The sequence below is a fragment of the Mytilus galloprovincialis genome, chromosome 1, assembly GCF_965363235.1.
Source record: "Mytilus galloprovincialis chromosome 1, xbMytGall1.hap1.1, whole genome shotgun sequence".
NCBI classification, from domain to species: domain Eukaryota; kingdom Metazoa; phylum Mollusca; class Bivalvia; order Mytilida; family Mytilidae; genus Mytilus; species Mytilus galloprovincialis.
The window spans coordinates 101,351,893-101,370,807 of record NC_134838.1 but is presented as its reverse complement, the minus strand read 5'-3'; positions in this window follow the sequence as shown (position 1 = coordinate 101,370,807).

Sequence of the window (18,915 nt, the reverse complement as noted above, 5' to 3'; positions counted from 1 at the left end):
TAGTTCTTCTGGTTTTAACATAACACATAACGATTGAAATTTCAGTATTTATACTAAATATAAATGTTTTACAAAGAACTGTTTACAGACGTCTAAACATCTTTCTCAAGTTGTTACTACTATTCTATCTACATAAAAGATGGCCTTCAGAAATCAGAAATCATGTGATGATGTTTATTCAATCAGTGATGTCAATCACAACTTGACTCTTTCAAATCATAAAGTTTTATTCTGGAATCTCTAATCACAATCTCTCATTTTTTAAAGCGTAATGAATATCATATACAAGTTCTTTTTACGGAAGCCTTTTAATCATTAATAATTTGTTATATAAAATTGTAAAAAGTAAATTAGCATGGCCCTAAAAGGGTTCCGTATCTTTTAAGTCATTAAAAGAAGGACGAATGATACCACAGGGACAGTCAAACTCATAAATCGAAAATAAACTGACAACGCCATGGCAAAAAATGAAAAAGACCAACACACAAACAATATTACACATGACCCAACATACAAAATTATAGAATAAGCAACACGAACCCTACCAAAAACTAGGGGTTATCTCAGGTGCTCCGGAAGGGTAAGCAGATCCTGTTCCTTTGAGAAGAACCACACTGTTTCAAACAACACTCTCCATAGATAACCAGAAAAAATACTGGACTTTTTTTAATAACAAATATTTGTTGTATTTGATGATTTATATTTCATTAGATTGTTGGTATTCCAATGAGTACTAATTGTGCACCCCTACTGAACGACTTGATTTTGTAATCATATGAAGCAGAACATATATAGATCATTATCAAAGACAAACAGAATGATCATCTTGCAAACATTTTGAATTTCACTTTCAGATGTATTGATGATGTCCTGTCACTTAATAATCCCAATTTCAGTGAGTACTAGTACTTGCATCTCATATCTCCCAGTGAGTTTAAGATTAAGGATATTATCGAAACTAGGTCTTGTTCTCGATATTGACCCAGACAGACGACTTCAAACATACATCTAAGACAAACGTGTCGATTTCTCATGTCTATGCAGTAACATAACAAATGTTCCATTTCATGGCGTTAACCTATCCCAATTTATACGTTAAGCTCGTGCATTTTCAAGTTTTATATACTTTATTAATTACATCATACAACTGACACAAAAACGCCTCCGACAAAGATATGAGGATAAACGACTGAAATATATAAAACATAGGTATTGTGTTCGCGATGTTACATATGTAGATATCAGAACAGTTGTCTGATCTGTAAAATTTAATGTTAGTGTGTTATTCCAGATTGGGAGATATACACTAAGTATTGTGAATGCATACGTTGCTTAAGAGGCTTGTTGTAATGTACTATTATTTACTTTATTTATGTTTTACTGTGTATTCTTATGTTTGTTTGTACTGTATTTTTGACAAGTAGTGTTGTCAATTTAGCGGTATTTTTTAAATATTGCCATATAAGCGATATGTTTGACTAACCATAAAACCAGTACAAACCCACCTTTTCTTAAAAATGCCCTGTACCATGTCAGAAATATGGCAGTTTTAATCAAATAGTCCGTTTCTGGGTAAGTTGGCGTTTGTTTTTGTTGTAGTTCAGTGTTCCTGTTGTTCCATTGTTTTCCTCTTATAATTGATCGGGTTGAGGTTGCAACCTGGATCTGTTTACTCTTAATCGATTTTCGACTTTTAACAGCGGTATACTACTGTTGCCTGTATTTGCCCTGTTGACGCACCCGATATTGCTCGTATTTCAGTTCATGCGATTTATCACAGTGTTTATGTTTTACCTTCATTTTTATAGTCCTAATACATTGATGTGATTTTAATATCAGTAAACTACTGTTGCCTTTAATTTTAGCAACGAAAGGTTAAGCGACGAAAGTCAATTAAAGTGTTCAGCTCTAACAGAAAATGTGCAATGTAAAGATATATTTTATGGACAAATTATATATAGATAAGATTGTGGCTTGTGTGTTTTTAGATCAATCTGCTTTTTGCAAAGTTATGATATGCTGTTTTCATTTCAGTTCAACCTTTGCTTATTTTCATAATTCGAGTCCTCTTGGTTATAGTTACAGTTTACTCGTCAATCTCCAAAGTTAGTTCAACACTAGTCTACGAGTAATTGTTCTACAGTCATGACCGATTTACTAAACATAATCCAGATTAATGTTTTATGAATTTAGTTCTGTTCAATTTTGTTACTAGTATTATTACACTGACAGTCGCTCTTTTCCAATTTCATTGGATTCGCTCAGTTGTAATTCTAGGTTTAGATATTCAAATGGATTTACGAGATTAAGACACTAGTGAACTAATGAATACTCTTATTTGGAACAGACTCAAACAATAGAAGTTTGTTTGTTTCTGTCGGTGAAAGTCTTGGTATTTAGAAACATTTTTAAACAATCATTCAACCAATCCGATAGTGCTTGTTGTATAGTTGTTGCACTTATTCATTTAATGTTTAGTCTGTTGTATTACTTTACTCTTCAATGGGGCATCATATTGATTTGTAGAGGTTTATTAACATAGATGAAAGCGTCATCACTGCGATGACTGTATTATTACTCAGGTATATTTTTGCCGTTTCCATTTATTATTTAGCGTTTCACTCTATTGTCTTTTATCCCTATTTATATTTTGCTGCATGTTCGTTCAACACATGATTATAGCTTTGTAATTACAATAGTCTATTTGCTGTCATTAGATGTCCTTGCATTCAATGCAAGTCCATATTCATGCGAAACAATAAAAGGTTCATCCATTCGATACTGATTATATAATAACAATATATGTTACTAGCGAAACATGCCTAATATAGATAAATCAGGATATATCAAACTCATTTTCAGTTCATTCCAAAATTTTCAATTGAAATGTTTCAATCGCGAACTTTCCAAGTTTCCAGCAGCAGCTGCTTACGAAGTGTATATCTATCAATTGTCTACACATATGTTCAATTTATAACTGTCATAATCCCGTTGTCCTGATATTGTTCAAGAATTACAAAAAAGCTTACATTGTTGACGAGTCGACATTTTTTTTAAAAGTCGTATGGGTCTGTTTAAAATTCATAAGGGAGGGTATTTCCACTACCGAGAGTAATGATACTAATTTAAGCAAACGGATTGTCATTAAAGCAGAGAATTGGCATGAACAATTCTCTCAAAATGACTCAGACCAACTGATAATCACAAATATTTTTGATTGTCTCAATAAAAGGATGGGTTTGGTATGATTCAAAGAGATAGCATCTCAACGATACAATAAACCAAAACTATATATTTATCAATATGCAAATTTACTAACAATACAAAAAAACTACTGTGTGACATGGAACATCTAGATGTTCTTCAGAAAACTTTAATTTAATTTTAACTACCGTTTTCTTTCACAATCAAATGAAAAGTACACTTTTAGATTATCCTATTGTGTCCTGTTTGATATCGTTTTTTTTTTACTTTTCAAGTTAAGATTGATAATGCGGGCTATGCATACAGGAGGTTCCTACATTTTCCCAAAACACGGTCTTTATCCTTATGAGTACTTTCGATTTCTTTAGCTGTTTTCATTTAATTTGAATATTAAAAATAGATCTACGAGATCTGAACATAAATTGTAACCAATTGGTGCCTATTAAGTGAAATACGTTGGATCAAAAGATGGCACACAGAAGAACGCACAATAAAAATTAGAGTATAAAAAAAGTCATTTAATTATGTTAAACAGTTTCAACATTAAAAAAATCAAAGGTAAAAGAAAAACAACAACGTCGTAGCGTAGTGACTGCTAGCGAGTGGCTGCTAGCTTGAGCCTGGTCGTCGTATCAAAGAAAGAATCGTCAAATTTTCTGAAAACAAGTCCAACTTGAAGGATTTAACCCGTTGATCCTAATTCAAAGGACTGAAAAAAGAATATTTAAAAAACAGATTTAAATTGTCAAATTTTGTTTGCAATTATTACCCACAACCGTTCTTGATATTGGTCCCTTGGAAATAGTTAAAAAGGTCAGTCTAATTAAATGTAATGAATCTACACTTCTGTGCTGACATGAATTATCATTGATATAGTCGTGTTTATAATTAAACTGTTTACAAATTATTTTTTTTTTGAAATACTAAGGCTTTTCTATCCCATGAAGAAATTATTTTAGCTGTATTTGGCAAAACCTTTTGGATTTAGGTCCTCAATGCTCTTCAACTTCGTACTTTATTTAGCATTTTTAACTTTTTTGGATTCGAGCGTCAATGATGAGTCTTTTGTAGACAAAACGCGCGTCTGGCGTAAATACAAAATGTTATCCTGGTATCTATGATGAGTTTATTTGTCAGTCGAATGTGATTGCTTTGTATCTAGATGTATCTAAACCACATGTAGGGAGAACAAGCAAGATTTTTGTCCACTGTGGTATGATCATTCTTATACATCAGAGCTGTTGTATCCTAATTACTGATAATTTTTTAATCTAAATAGAAGTAACGCCAATTTTTGTATTAAAAAAAAAAGCCGAACAAATGTCTTCTGAGGTACTAAACTTCATTCGGGAGAGGACAGATATCCTCCACAATAAAAAAAAACAATATTCAAAACAATGTTATAATGTTGTTCATTGATCTTTTGAAGTTGTTCCTTACAAAGAAGCTATCAAATGAGTTGGTCCAGTAAGACCGTATTTCGGCCCCAAAATATAGCAGTTTTGCAAAATTGTGAAAATGTAATCTTTAAGATATTTATTGTAAAGTAGAATGTTTCTGTTACATTAATATGGGCTGTTTTGACAATACAATGCACATATATCGGGTACTAACATCATTAAATCATGCTAAATTACTGAAATCTTCACAATCTTAGCATTTTAGTTAAATTTTAGACGCTTTCCGTCTTAAATGAAAGTGGCCGCATTCGTGTTTATTCATAATATTGAAATGTAAGTTGCATTTGATGATAATACATAACATATATAAAGGTTGAGGATGAACACGGATGCCGCCACTTTCATTTTTGACAAAAACCATCGGAAAAGTGACTATTTTTTGCATATTTTATAGATTTTTCATATTTTAGCCTGAATCGGAGGGGTTTAAATGACTTATTCAGTTAAAATCTGTCACATAAACTAACTGAATATATTGAAATAGACACTTAAATGTTTAAAAAGTGTCCAAAATCTTTTGTTAGATGAACCTGAAATTTGGGGCAAAAATTGGCCCTTACCGGACCTACTCCTTTTGAGTTAAAAGTGGTGAAGTTGAAGTCATGCAAATCGAAAATTTTAAGGACGTCATCACGAGTTGATTGATCGTTGCGGAATATCTGTTTCACATATGACAGATAAGTTCTATTGTCGTAAACACAACCAGGTTCTTTTTGTCCCTAATATTTCCAAATTTGTACTTGTATGTGCAACACGACTAGTGCCGCTAACCATTTCAGAGCATCGGAGTTCACCCCCTCATTGTTTTTTTTTAGTTTTCTATGCTGCTTTTTAGAATGATGTTTTTATTTATGTCTATTTTTTCCCTTGAGCGTTGTCAGTTTCGACTTATTAGTTTGACGATTCTTTTGGGATCTTCCGCCTCTATTTTCGAAGCTCACTCGATGTGATATCTTAAAAAGGTGTCATACAATTTCATTCAAAAGAAAAACAAATCCATTTCTTATCTAGCAGAATCAAAATAAGGAAGTTGATAAAACCAAGTGAACATGAGAAAATAAACATTGTACTTTTTTTTTAATATCCATACCGGACATATTTTATCCATGCAGAACCAAAATTGCATGTAAAAGACTCTTTAAGGTACTTTTTCGTTTTTGTTTTGAATTTCCATGCGATCACTAATTTTGTGTTCTAAAACTTATAAAAAAGCTTTCAAATAGCATGTTAAGGACTCTGAAATCTAATCCTGGTGCGAAATAATTTCACGGAAAATTAACTTTTGATACAACGACCAAGTGTTTACAAACAGAATAAAACTTGGTATCTTAGTGATTAAGGTTATTACACAATGTTGACTGCTGTACCCCTTATTGTGACTTGTTTACCTATTAAGTCTGTTTGGTTTGTTCAAACATCGTTATCAATAAAATGAAATTTTGAGCGACTGTCATACAAGTGAGAGGTTAAACTGGCTATAAAATCAGGTTTAATACACCATTTCCTACATAAGAAAATGCCTGTACCTTTTTATGTGTATGACATTTGTTATACATTCGTTTCATGAGTTTGAGCTTGTGATTTTACCATTTAATTACGGACTTTCTGTTTTTGAATTTTCCAGGATTTCGGAGTTTGATTATTTTACTTTTTACTTTGACTGGACTGTAAATTTTACAACAAGCGTCTACATAAAAACTTCGTACATATTTGGATTTTTTACCACATAACAAAACTTGACAAATCTTACTTGGTATTACCGGAACGGAAGCTGCAGCAGGTGAATATCGTGTTTTCCTCGGAGTTTGATATTTTTGTTATTTTACTTTTTGCAAATAATGCACATTCAAAAGGAACTACACTTACCTAAAGACTGTTATCTCAATTTTGAATTGTTTGTAGTTAAATAATTTTGTAAAAACAGATGATGGTTGAGACTTATAATATTAATTACTTATTGATTTATTGATGTTTTTTATTTGTTTTATAAAGTTTCAGTCAAAATAAAATCTTGTTTAAATAATAAGTCAGTTCTCCTAAAATTGATTTTGAATGAAAATCTGCCGTAGTATATTTTTTGTTAAAGATTTTGAAATTGTTTCACGGGATGCAACCCTAACTTCCAATTCTCATTTGATAAGACACGAGTAATCTCCCATTCTTTTTGAATGGTTTTGAAATTCAATGAGTTAATTTTTCACTTTTCTTACATAAATAATGCTGTGTCTTATTATATATAATCTTTAAAAAGAACAACTTATTATTTTTTTGGCAAATCTGATGTATTAGAAAGTTAGAAATTAACTTCCTATCTTGATTTCATAAAAACTTTAATTGTGCTAACTATGTAGTCATTCATGAAAACCAGAGATAGGGACAAAATTTTGTTGTACTAATTCGTACACCACTAAATTGTTGATTTCACTGAGACTTAGAACTGAGATGGTACTACATTTTTGGTTTTTCTTTGGGCACAGAACATTGATAAACACGTTGCCTATAGTACACACTCTGTGTCATAGCATAAACACTATTCCAAAATGGTTTTGCCTTCCCACAACACACACAGAATCGTTTGAATGTCACCAAGTACCAAGCTTTTTATGTCAACTAGTATGAAATTAAATGTTGACATTTTTAACAGATATAAATGATATTAGTCGTTAAATTTTCTTGGAATGTTTTTTATACGTCGAGTCTTGTCTATGGATATTTGTTACTAGTTTAACTATTCTGATTTCCCATCTAATTTGTTTTCACTACCTTCAACAACAATAAGAGAAAAGAAACTATTTTCTAAATAAAAAGTTAATGCCTCGACGAATTTGGAGTGGTGACTGTGTTTAAGCCTGTATATTCATTTGATAATCTACTAAAATAGATTCTGTTCCAGTTACGATTTTGCCATGTATATTACTACAACTTCATTATTAGGGCAAAAGTAAAAGTAGTTTGTCGATGTTCAATTTCTTAAATCGATTTAGAAACACATTCAGGTAACAATCATAACTGATGGTATCTGCAAAAGCAGCGAGACTTACTAGATCTTACTATGCGAACCCACAATCAGAAAAATGGTACAATTAGGAATGGGACACAATAGGTAAAAATAGACCAGACGACTATTCTGGTATCTAATAATATGGTGGGAACCCATCGCTACAGATTTGAGACACTAAAATATCGTAAGGACAACCAAATGATTGGTGGTGACCGTTAACTAATATTATACTTACTTCAGTCGTTTTTGCTCAAAACTCTGTCGAAACAGTATTTGTGTGAGGAGAATGATGTAAAAGAGATCAATATTGTGTAACCATCCGCAATCGCAATGTATAATAGAAACAACGAAGGATACCAAAGGGACATTCAATCTCATAAATAAAGACAACAGTAGTATACCGCTGTTCAATGGTCATAAATCGATTGAAAGTAAACCCATCCGGGTTACCAACCAAAACCGAGGGAAACACACCAACCACAAGAAGAAAACAACGGAATAACAAAAACAAACGCCAATGCAACATACATAGAGACGAACTATTTGATTACAACTGCCATGTTCCTGACTTGGCACAGGAAATTTTTAGAAAAAATGGTGGATTCAAACTGGTCATTAGATGAAAATAGACTAACGCAATCATACCACATCTTCTTATTTGTATATTGACAACGCCATGGCAAAAAAGAGAGAGAAAAACAAACAACAGCATATACAACACAGCATAGAAAACTAGACTGAGCAACACGACTCCCCCCTCCCCCCCAAAAAAAAATCTGGTGGTGATCTTAGTTGCTCTGGAATGTTCATAATGCTCATGTTATTACACAACCTTTGATTAGTTTACGAAATAGCACGTTCGGGGTAAATGGAACGGAATAGTAGTTACGACAATAAGAACATATTCGTTTTCATCTGTGAAACGGATATTCGATAACTGTCAACCAACTAATGATTGCGTCAGTAAAATTTACGAATGCACGATTTTAACTTCATCTCTGGAATTCTTGGTTCTATAGCTTCCTTTTAAGCAGCAATCCTTTATCCAGTAACGCATGGACACCTGGAACATCGTATTAACTGACAGATATATACTCCGTATAAATGCGTTTCTAGACTGTTGCTTCATAGAAATGGAATGTTCACAATTGGGAAGCTGAAATCATTTCTTTATTCATAAAGTATTGTTTTCAATTGATACTCATTGTCAATTTCTAGATCGAAGTGAAACTATTAGCCAGACTGATATGTATCTGTTGTAACCTTTATCCCAAGTTCGATGGAATAAATGCGTACAACAAATTTTACCAAATTTTAAATTATTTAGTGAGAAAAATTCATGTTTATAGCTGAAAGTGAAATTAAATGGTACTGCTCGCGTCTTTTTCTTTTCCTGAGTTGGTTCTGTATAAAGTGTGCGTCCTATGAAAAATGAAACAAATAGAGAAGAATAGTGCTTAACTGTATGAAAAACTATCAAATCAATGGAAAACCAGTTGATCTGAATATGCTTAATAAATGCATTTATGACATGATTTCTGTAAACTTTCCGGAACAGGAAAATCATTCAAATTCAACCAAGACAAATGAAAAATCATGTGAAAACATTGAACATTCGCAAGCTAAATCTATTATGTCTATTACATGTACATCTAATACATGTTCAAACACGGAAAATAAGAATATCAATGAAGAAAATTCTGAGATATCAACCAAAGATAACAGTAACATAAAAAAGAAAGACAGGGCCGTAACTAGCCTCTTATAATATTGAGGCAAAATATATTCGCCGAGCGTAGCGAGGTGAAAAAAATTTTGCATGGGGTCTCGGGGCCGCTTAAGGCCCCCAGAAGCTCTGAGAAAAATAACGCAAGATCGTGCATTCTGAGCGTTTCCCGGACTCTGTCTTACATTGAAACGCAATTAATTTTAAGCTATTTCTTTTGATAATATTCTTGTCTCAAAGCAAAAACTCATTGTAATTTAAGACTTTTAGGTTTTACGGGGATAACATTAAAAGTAGACCGATATGTAGAATAAAGCAAAAACCGAAATTCTCATAATCATTATGTCTGTCTGTTCTTGTCTTGTATTGTGCTTAATTCAGACTTTGGTGATTTTTTTTATGGCTAGATTGAAATAGAGTGACAGTGCAGTAGTATATTTTAAGTACTAGTACTGCTTAAGTCGACACTGAGGACCATCTTGACCTTGTTTTATGGTATTAATGATTCTTTTATTGTTGAAGATCCTCCATCAACTATCAAGATGAAGAATAGGGGAAAAAAACTTTGGCCATTGATCATTTGTATTTTTTCTATGCATTGACTTCGTGTGAGATAAGGTCCTGTGCACGTTTACTCCATATTCTTTTTTTCTGTTTAAGAGTCTAAACACGACTTCGTGCAAGTTTAATCCTTCAATGTAAAAGGTCATATGGCAATACATTGACTTTTTTAAAGATGAATTGATACCGGGAAATTGGTGGTCTTACTTTAATTTAAACCATGTCAGCTATCTAGTTTCATCTACAAAAAAGAGCCAGTTTTTTATTCTTTGATATCAAGTTCAATTCTCCATGCAGAAACGACATTTTTTTTATGTCCAGTAGCATCGTATATTCTTAAAATAGTTTCTCGTACAATGTCTGGACATCGGTGGACATGCAACATGTCAAAACCACAGTTTACGAATGAAAATCAACACTCTGCAGACTATAGTTATAAAGCAGGACAATAAATGAACAAAAGACAAACCCGGGACACAGAAGTACAAACAATAGACCATCAACTCTTAAAACTAAAAGTAAAATAGAAACAGGGATATCGAAAAACATGCACGGGAGACATCAGAGAGACTTGCAAGACACTTTCCGTGAAAACAATTCAGGTTGATATGAAGACAATCCTGTTTCAGTTTTTTTTGTTTTTTTTTGTTTTGGAAATTTCCAACATGAGGCATTTGCCTCATTTGCCTCAATGTAGTTACGGCCCTGAAAGAAGATATAAAAGAAATTCATTCCGATACAGTACGCCAACCAATAAAGAATGTTAATGAATTGTTACATGCACGTGAAAATATCACACAAGATGAAAATTCTGTCAAATCACTTTTACATCAACTATTAGATAAAACCGACAGTTTATTTGAACTCGTTAAATCAATAGACAAACAATGTATAGAAGACAAACAAGATTTCCAAAATAAGATCGATCAAGTCAACGATAGGATTACCGCTTTTTCAAAAAAAATGTGTACTATTGACGAACACCAGACACAACATTTATATGACATTGAAAACAGTGTCAAGTTGGTTAAAGTTGACCAGGACAAAAATTTTAGTCACGTTCATAACAAAATACAAAGCCTCGCTGATAGAGTAAAAGATTTACCAAGCCGTACACAGTACAACGCCAAAAACTTTGAAGTGGAAAAATCAAATGAAAATATAGATTATCGTAGTGTTAACAGCAACACAGCCAATACATCAAAGACATATATAGATCAATCACATACAACAATAAGAAACTCTCAAATATTTCCAGACGAACGGAAAGAAAAAACATTGATAATAGGAAGTTCCATAATTAAAGGCATCGATGCAAACAAAGTTGGAAAAGATGTTCACATACGAACAAATAGAGGCGCAACAGTACCAACATTAACAGAAAAGATTAAAAAATGTAATATACAACATTACAAAAGTATTATTTTAGTTGTTGGTGGGAATGATGCCTCGTCAAGGATACATCCAGAAGCTTTCAAAGAAAAATATGATGATATGATAAAAACTGTCAAATCGATAAACCCAGGCATAAACATTACTGTATCTGAGATTTGTCCAAGACGGAATGTTGATACAGAAATTTATAATGCAATATTACACAGGGTTTCTACTGAACATAAGTTAAAAATCATCAAACAAACAGATGCATTTGTCTCCAGAGGCGGCGATCTCGTTTCTTCTTACTACCACCGTGATGGAATACACCTCACTAATCAGGGTACAATTCTTTTACTTAGAAACATAAACAAAGTTGTAAACATTTTCAACCAAACAACTATTTCTCAGTCCAATAATGAAAGTAAGGAACAGCATGGTAAAAGACAAACCATTGCAAAGACATTCAATGGTATCTGCTTTAATTGTGGCTTTTATGGTCATCATTGTAAAGACTGTCACACACTTTAGGATAAATCTGATGTATTTCAATTTGTAGACAAAGTATCAAATCATAGTAAATCATTACTACTTCATAACAATTTCGATATACTTCTTAATTTATGTCCAAATTGTAATACATCAAAATGTATATGTACTCAAAAATGTATGTCTGTAGCTGAGAATTTTAAAAACCAAAGTTCTACAGAAAATTGTCAAAAATCACAAAATGGTAAATATGCTAATAGCCTCAGCTCAAAACCTAATTGTAATAGAAACAAACATTATCAAAAAAACTGTCTTAATCTAAAATGTAAAGGTTTCAATGCTGTATGCCTTAATGTTAGACATATTTTATCTAAATTTGACGAGTTAAAAAATATAATTACTATAAACAACAAATATTTAGATTTATTTGGATTAGTTGAAACATTCTTAAAACCTGACATTAACAATGAACAATGTAAAGTGCCGGGATACAAAATTTTCAGAAAAGATCGCCAGTGTAAGGATGGTGGTGGCCTATTGGTTTATGTCAAAGATTCTATTGCAGTTAAAAATCGATCTGATTTATCCATTAATACATTAGAAACTTTATGGTTAGAGGTAGAATTTCCAAAATCTAAACCTTTCTTCATTTGTACTATTTATAGACCACCAAATTCCCCTCAGTCCTGGATAGATCTTTTTGAGGAAGAATTTAATGCAGCTCTTTCAGAAAACAAAGAGATAATTTTAATGGGGGACTTTAATATTGACTTGATTAAAATTGAGAATAAAAAATGGATCAATTTCATAAACAATTTTAATCTTCAACAACAAATTTCCACTGCAACACGTATTTGTGACAAATCTGAAACTCTAATTGATCATATTTACACTACTAATCCTGAAAATATTGTCCATTGTCATGTACCTTCATATGCTTTAAGTGACCACTATCCTGTATGCTTAAATAGAAAAATCAATATAAAGATAAAAAAAGAAAATCATATCGAAATAAAGTATAGGTGTTTCAAAAAATTTAATGAAGATGCCTTTTGTACAGACTTACATCAAACCCTTTTCATATTGTTGAAATGGAAGATGATATTGATATTGCTGTCGACAAATGGTATGAACTTTTTAATCAAGTTATAAACAAGCATGCACCAATGAAAACTAAAAGAGTAAAAACATTTAAACAAGCCGAATGGTTTAATGAAGAAATTAAAAACTCCATTCAATATAGGAATATGTATCATTCAAAAAAAGATTGGATAAACTTTAAAAAGTGGCGTAATAAAACAACGTCGTTAATATTTAATGCAAAAAAGGAATATTACCAAAACGCCATAACTAGTTCCAAAAATAGTAAAGAACTTTGGAATCATATTAAAGAGTTAAATCCAAAAGAGGATAATATTTTCCCACCTAAAATGCAGTATGAAAATCAAACGGTTTATAACAACCAAGATATTGTAAATACTCTTAATGTTCATTTTTCATCCGTAGCTGAAAAACTTATTGGAAATAATACTTCAGATATGGATTTTTCTATGCTACAAAATTTTACTAGTGAAAAATTAAAGAAAACTGAAAATTTTCATTTAAAACTCATTTCCATTGGAGAGGTGTGTTCTCAACTAAAACATCTTAATATTAATAAATCCGCAGGTTTAGATGGAATAGGTCCCAAATTTTTAAAGTTAAGTGCAGAAATAATATCCCCATCATTAACTTTTTTAATAAACAAAAGTATAACTTCAAATCGTTTTCCGCAAAAATTAAAACTTGCAAGAGTAACTGCTATACATAAAGGAGGACCAAGAGATATTCCCTCAAATTATCGTCCAATTTCTATTTTGAATACCATATCTAAAATTTTCGAAAGACATGTATGTACACAGTTATATGAATTCCTTAACAATAAAAAATTGTTACATATCGCCCAGTCAGGTTTCAGACAAGGTCATTCCTGCCAAACAGCGCTAACTAAACTAATTGACGAATGGTTAAAATATTTAGATAATGGAAAAATAGTTGGTACAGTGTTTTTAGATTTCAGTAAGGCTTTTGACCTTATTAACCATGCCATACTTCTAGAAAAGTTAAAATTTTATCATATCGGAAAACATATAATAGATTGGATAAAATCATATTTGTCTGACAGACAACAAGAAGTCCAATACGCTAACATTAAATCTGATAAATCGTTTGTAAAGTATGGAGTGCCTCAAGGTTCTATTTTAGGTCCGCTGTTATTTTTAATATATATAAATGATTTACCACTTCATGTTAAACAATCCAATATGGATTTATATGCTGATGATTCAACATTGCATTTTCATGATAAAAACATTGAAAAAATAAACAGCATATTGCAAAATGATTTAAATGCTATACAATCTTGGTGTAACAATAACAGTATGAAAATCAATGCACAAAAAACTAAGTGTATGAAATTGGGTTCAAAACAAAAACTTAAACAACTATCAGAATTATGTATTACCGTCAACGAAACATGTATTGAGAATGTCCATTCTTTCAAATTACTTGGAATAGACATTGATGAAAATTTAAGCTGGGAAGATCATGTTGATCGTATATGTAAAATTATCTCATCTAAAGTATCACTTTTATATAAAATTAAAGTATATTTGCCAATACACACAAGGCAACTATTTTATAATGCATATATTCTACCATATATAGACTATTGTAGTTCAGTTTGGGGAAATTTATTACAAAAAGATTCAGATAGAATCATAAAACTTCAAAAAAGAGTAGCAAGAATTATACTGGAATGCGATATTTCTATTCCATCTAATTTCATGTTTTCTTCTTTAAAATGGCTATCTTTTACCAAAAGAATAAAATACCAACAATCAATTCTAATGTATAAAATTGTAAATGGGCTAACACCTGATTACTTAGCAATACTAAATATTGATGATGTGCAACGCCATAACTTACGATCTGTCTCTAATAATGATCTTTTTGTTCCAAGACCAAATACAAATTTTTATAAAAAATCTTTTCATTATTCTGCAACCAAAGTATGGAATAATTTACCACTCGAAATAAAGAAATGTCCTAATGTGGAATTATTCAAGAAACATAGTTCTAATCATTTTCTTGAAAATGATATGCAAGTCAACTAATTTGTTTTCCTCTAACAAAACTATATCAAATATTGTCATTTATTACCCTTTGTATATTTCAATGATTGAATTGTGTATATACTAGTAATATATATTGTAAATTAATGTATGATTTGAATGTATGAATGTTAACTGTATGCATGTATTTTGTTTGAGGGCCTCAATGAAAATTAGACTATTTCTAATTGAGTTACCCTCTTTAAATAAAGAATTTATTATTATTATTATTATTATTATTATTATTATTATTATTATTATTATTATTATTATTATAATGCCGATTGTTTGTTCAAAAACGAAAAACACGTCCGCCAAACGTAAAAAAATATTTTGCCGTTTTTACAAAGTACCATTGTATCACTTCTTAAGACAAGATACTTGTTTCTACTTTTGTAATTCCTTTTTTTCTGAAACAAAGCAGGACCAACTCTTTCAATTGTTTTTTTTATAGTGGAATGCGGTACTCTTGTGTAAAGGGTAGGAAAATAAACATGTTTTATTGCTTTTGCAAGATAAGAGAGTTTTAGATTGTATGTACTCTAAAAGATCTTTGGAAGTTTTTAGTATCCACATCCGATTCAAGCCACCTTTAGAATATGAGTTTCGCAATAACTTTGAAGCCCGAATTGAATTGCTGATAAAACTAATTTAGATTGAGGTTTCGTCGAGCACTTTGAAAACCCTTCAATATAACGTTTTTTGTAAGGACTCTAATGTAGTTTAGTTATCCAATACAGTGATGGAAGATTCAGTTCTTCAATTACGAAGTTTTAAAGGGACACACACAGGCAGAGGGTATGAAAGCTAAATTAACTGTTTAACAGAACATTGAATTGTTAGAAATACCAAGGATATTCAGTCCCAATGATAAAATACCTTAGCTGTATTTGGAAAAACATTTCGGAATTGTTCGTCCTAAATGATCTTCACCTACGTAATTTATCTAACATGTTAACTTTTCGAGCGTCACAGGTGTGTCTTTTACGAAACGCGCGGCTGGCGATTTTATGCATAACTCTGGTATCTATGATTGCTAGATTGTTTTAATAATAACTGGTGGTGGATGTTACTTCTCCAAAGGTATCACAGGCCAAGTTGTCAGTACCTCTGTGTTGACATGAGTTACCATCGAAATGATGATTTCAAAAAATTGACTTTATATAAAACTTTTAAATATTCAAAATACTTAGGAATTTTTACCTGAGGAAGAAATTACCGTAGCGGTATTTGGCAAAACTTTCGGAATGTTTGGTCCGCAATGCTCTTCAGCTTCATTCCTTTATTTGGCATGTTAACTTTTTTTATTCGAGTGTGACTTATTAGTCTTTTGTAAACGAAAGGCGCGTCACGCGTTCAAATTTTAAAGGCTAGTATTAGAGTAGTTTTTTAATTGGTATTTGTGCAAAATACACTTGCTCTGATAAATCTATTACAAATGCACAATAATATACTTATGAAAAAAAAAAGTGTTATCATTTAAAAAGGGTAGTAATGCATAAAGTGTCCGCAGCATATGAAAATGATATAGGGGTACATACTAGAACAGTTCACCTGTCTGAAAACTGTATAAGTGTAGACCAAATGTGCTTTTATAGTGGCATCAATTCTAAAATTATTTATCGCTTTTGTGAACTTCTTTCAAGGCTGCAACTTCCTCGGCAAAAGTTGATAATACTAAATGTTCTGTTCTGTTGTGGCATCCAGTGCTTTGTCAGTGCAGATTTGTGAACAGAGCTGTTAAGTGATGTCGTAGTTGAGTAAGAGACGGAATTGTGGGTACGACAACAGGAACATGTCTGTTTTTATATATCGTATTAATACCGAGTCTGTTGAATCTTCAACATTATTAACATTTACTTGATCAGAAATCGGGCTCCATTCGCTGAAACTACCTCCTGTTCGGTGATGCGAATCTGATGTTGATATATAAATTAAAACAAAAAACATAAGAATACTAACGATCTAAGTCTCTCTCCTCTTGCGACAGCATAAAACTTCTACTTTTCTTTTTCCTTACACCAGTATTGCTAAACTCGATTTAAAGACAAATCGAAAGAATGTCCTACTTTGGTTCATGACATCATGGGCTACGCAGACACAAATGTCTTGTGAAAGGAACCATTAAATTGATGTCCTTTCTCTATTCAAATGAACTAGAAGTGCAAAGGGTTTGAAGTCATCCTTGGAAATTGCAAGGTTTACAGTCTACATCCTGATGATTTTACTGGCTGTTATGTGACACCTGTATCAGATGACCATACATTAGTACAACAGGTCGTTAACCTTTTTACTTTTTCATTGATTGCGACAAAACCTATCACTGGGCTAAGTTTTATAAAAAGAGACTGTCAGAGTGAATTCAAACCGTTTTTTAACATTTGTGTCCTGGCATTTTCAATATCACAAGGACCATAACTCCTAGACAGGAAAAGTTACAGTCATTTATATTGAACTTGGTCTCCATGTTGTCACCAGTAACAAAACATCAAAATTTGAAAAGCTTTGGTCGATGCCACTGCTAGTTAGTGAACGTTTCGTCCCCGAGGGTATCACCAGCCCAGTAGTCGGCACTTCAGTGTTGACATGAATATCAATTATGTGGTCATTTTTATAAATTTCCTGTTTACAAATCTTTGAATTTTCCAAAAACAAATGATTTTCTTATCCCAGGCTAAGATTACCTTAGCCGTGTTTAGCACAACTTTTTGGAATTTTTTTTATCCTCAAATAACTTTTATATGAGCGTCACTGATGAGTCTTATGTAGACGAAACACGCATCTGGCGTACTAAAATATAATCCTGGTACCTTTGATAACTATTTGGTTAAACAGTTCACGAGTTACAAGGACACGACTGGAAGACTCTTTTTCTATCTTTCAAGAACCATAACTGATGAATGGTGAAGTGAAAATCGTCAATATTGAACTTGACCTCCATTTGTTATCAGGAACAAAATATTAAAAAAAAGTTTTGGTTAAACGGTTCACTAGTTACAGCACGGACACATTCTGGTCATTTCTTTTACACTCATGGGTTCGGCTCATTGCTTGTTATCTTGGTCTTACGATCTTAACTTCACGAAAATGTTGTTATTTATCATCTTTTTCTCTGTAGTGTAGTGCAGCTCTGACTGCATTGACAGCCAAATGTAAAATAGAGAGTCCAGTCATTCACATTGACTGGCAACATTGTCAAGATAAGATGTACATAGTATTTAAACACAAGATAGTTGAAATAAAAGAAGAGTTCGAATCTTTTCCACCCATTTCAACATGATATATTTGTTTTTGTTCTTCTGATAGAACGGACGCATAATATCTTATGTATACCCTGAAATTGCACATTACTACTCATTTACCCTTCCTCGTCATTTTCATATAAATATGGTGAGGGGAGCATCATGAAACACACTCAGTTTAAAAAAAAACCTCAAAAGTAATAAGTCAGCATTTTTTTCCCAACTGAGTGCAGCAAATTCAAAACAATACATCGGGAGGGAGTCTGCACCATAGTATATATTCATCTGTTTATTTGAGAATAGGACATGTGACTGGAATGGTCACTTAAATTCTTCTAGTCAACTGAAATGCTGAATTCAACAGCAACTTAAGATATTTACTATTCGATCAAATTTCATAAGGATAAGAAAACAAATTCTCTAAACAATGATCAGAAATTAAATCTGGAGCTTGTGTGGATTTTCAATGTCTAAGTATCACAAGTAGATGACCTTAAGGAGTCGGTAAGTAGGAGGAAGAAGGCACTTCAATATGTGTGTGGTAATGGTGAGCAGCTGATACTATCAATATCCCCAACTTATCATATATTGGAAATATTTAAACATACATATCCTGTAACAAATTTTTAGCAGAATAGACATATAGATATATATCTGATGCATTTAGAACATCTTTAATAAATACGCACATTTGATTTAGTTGTTT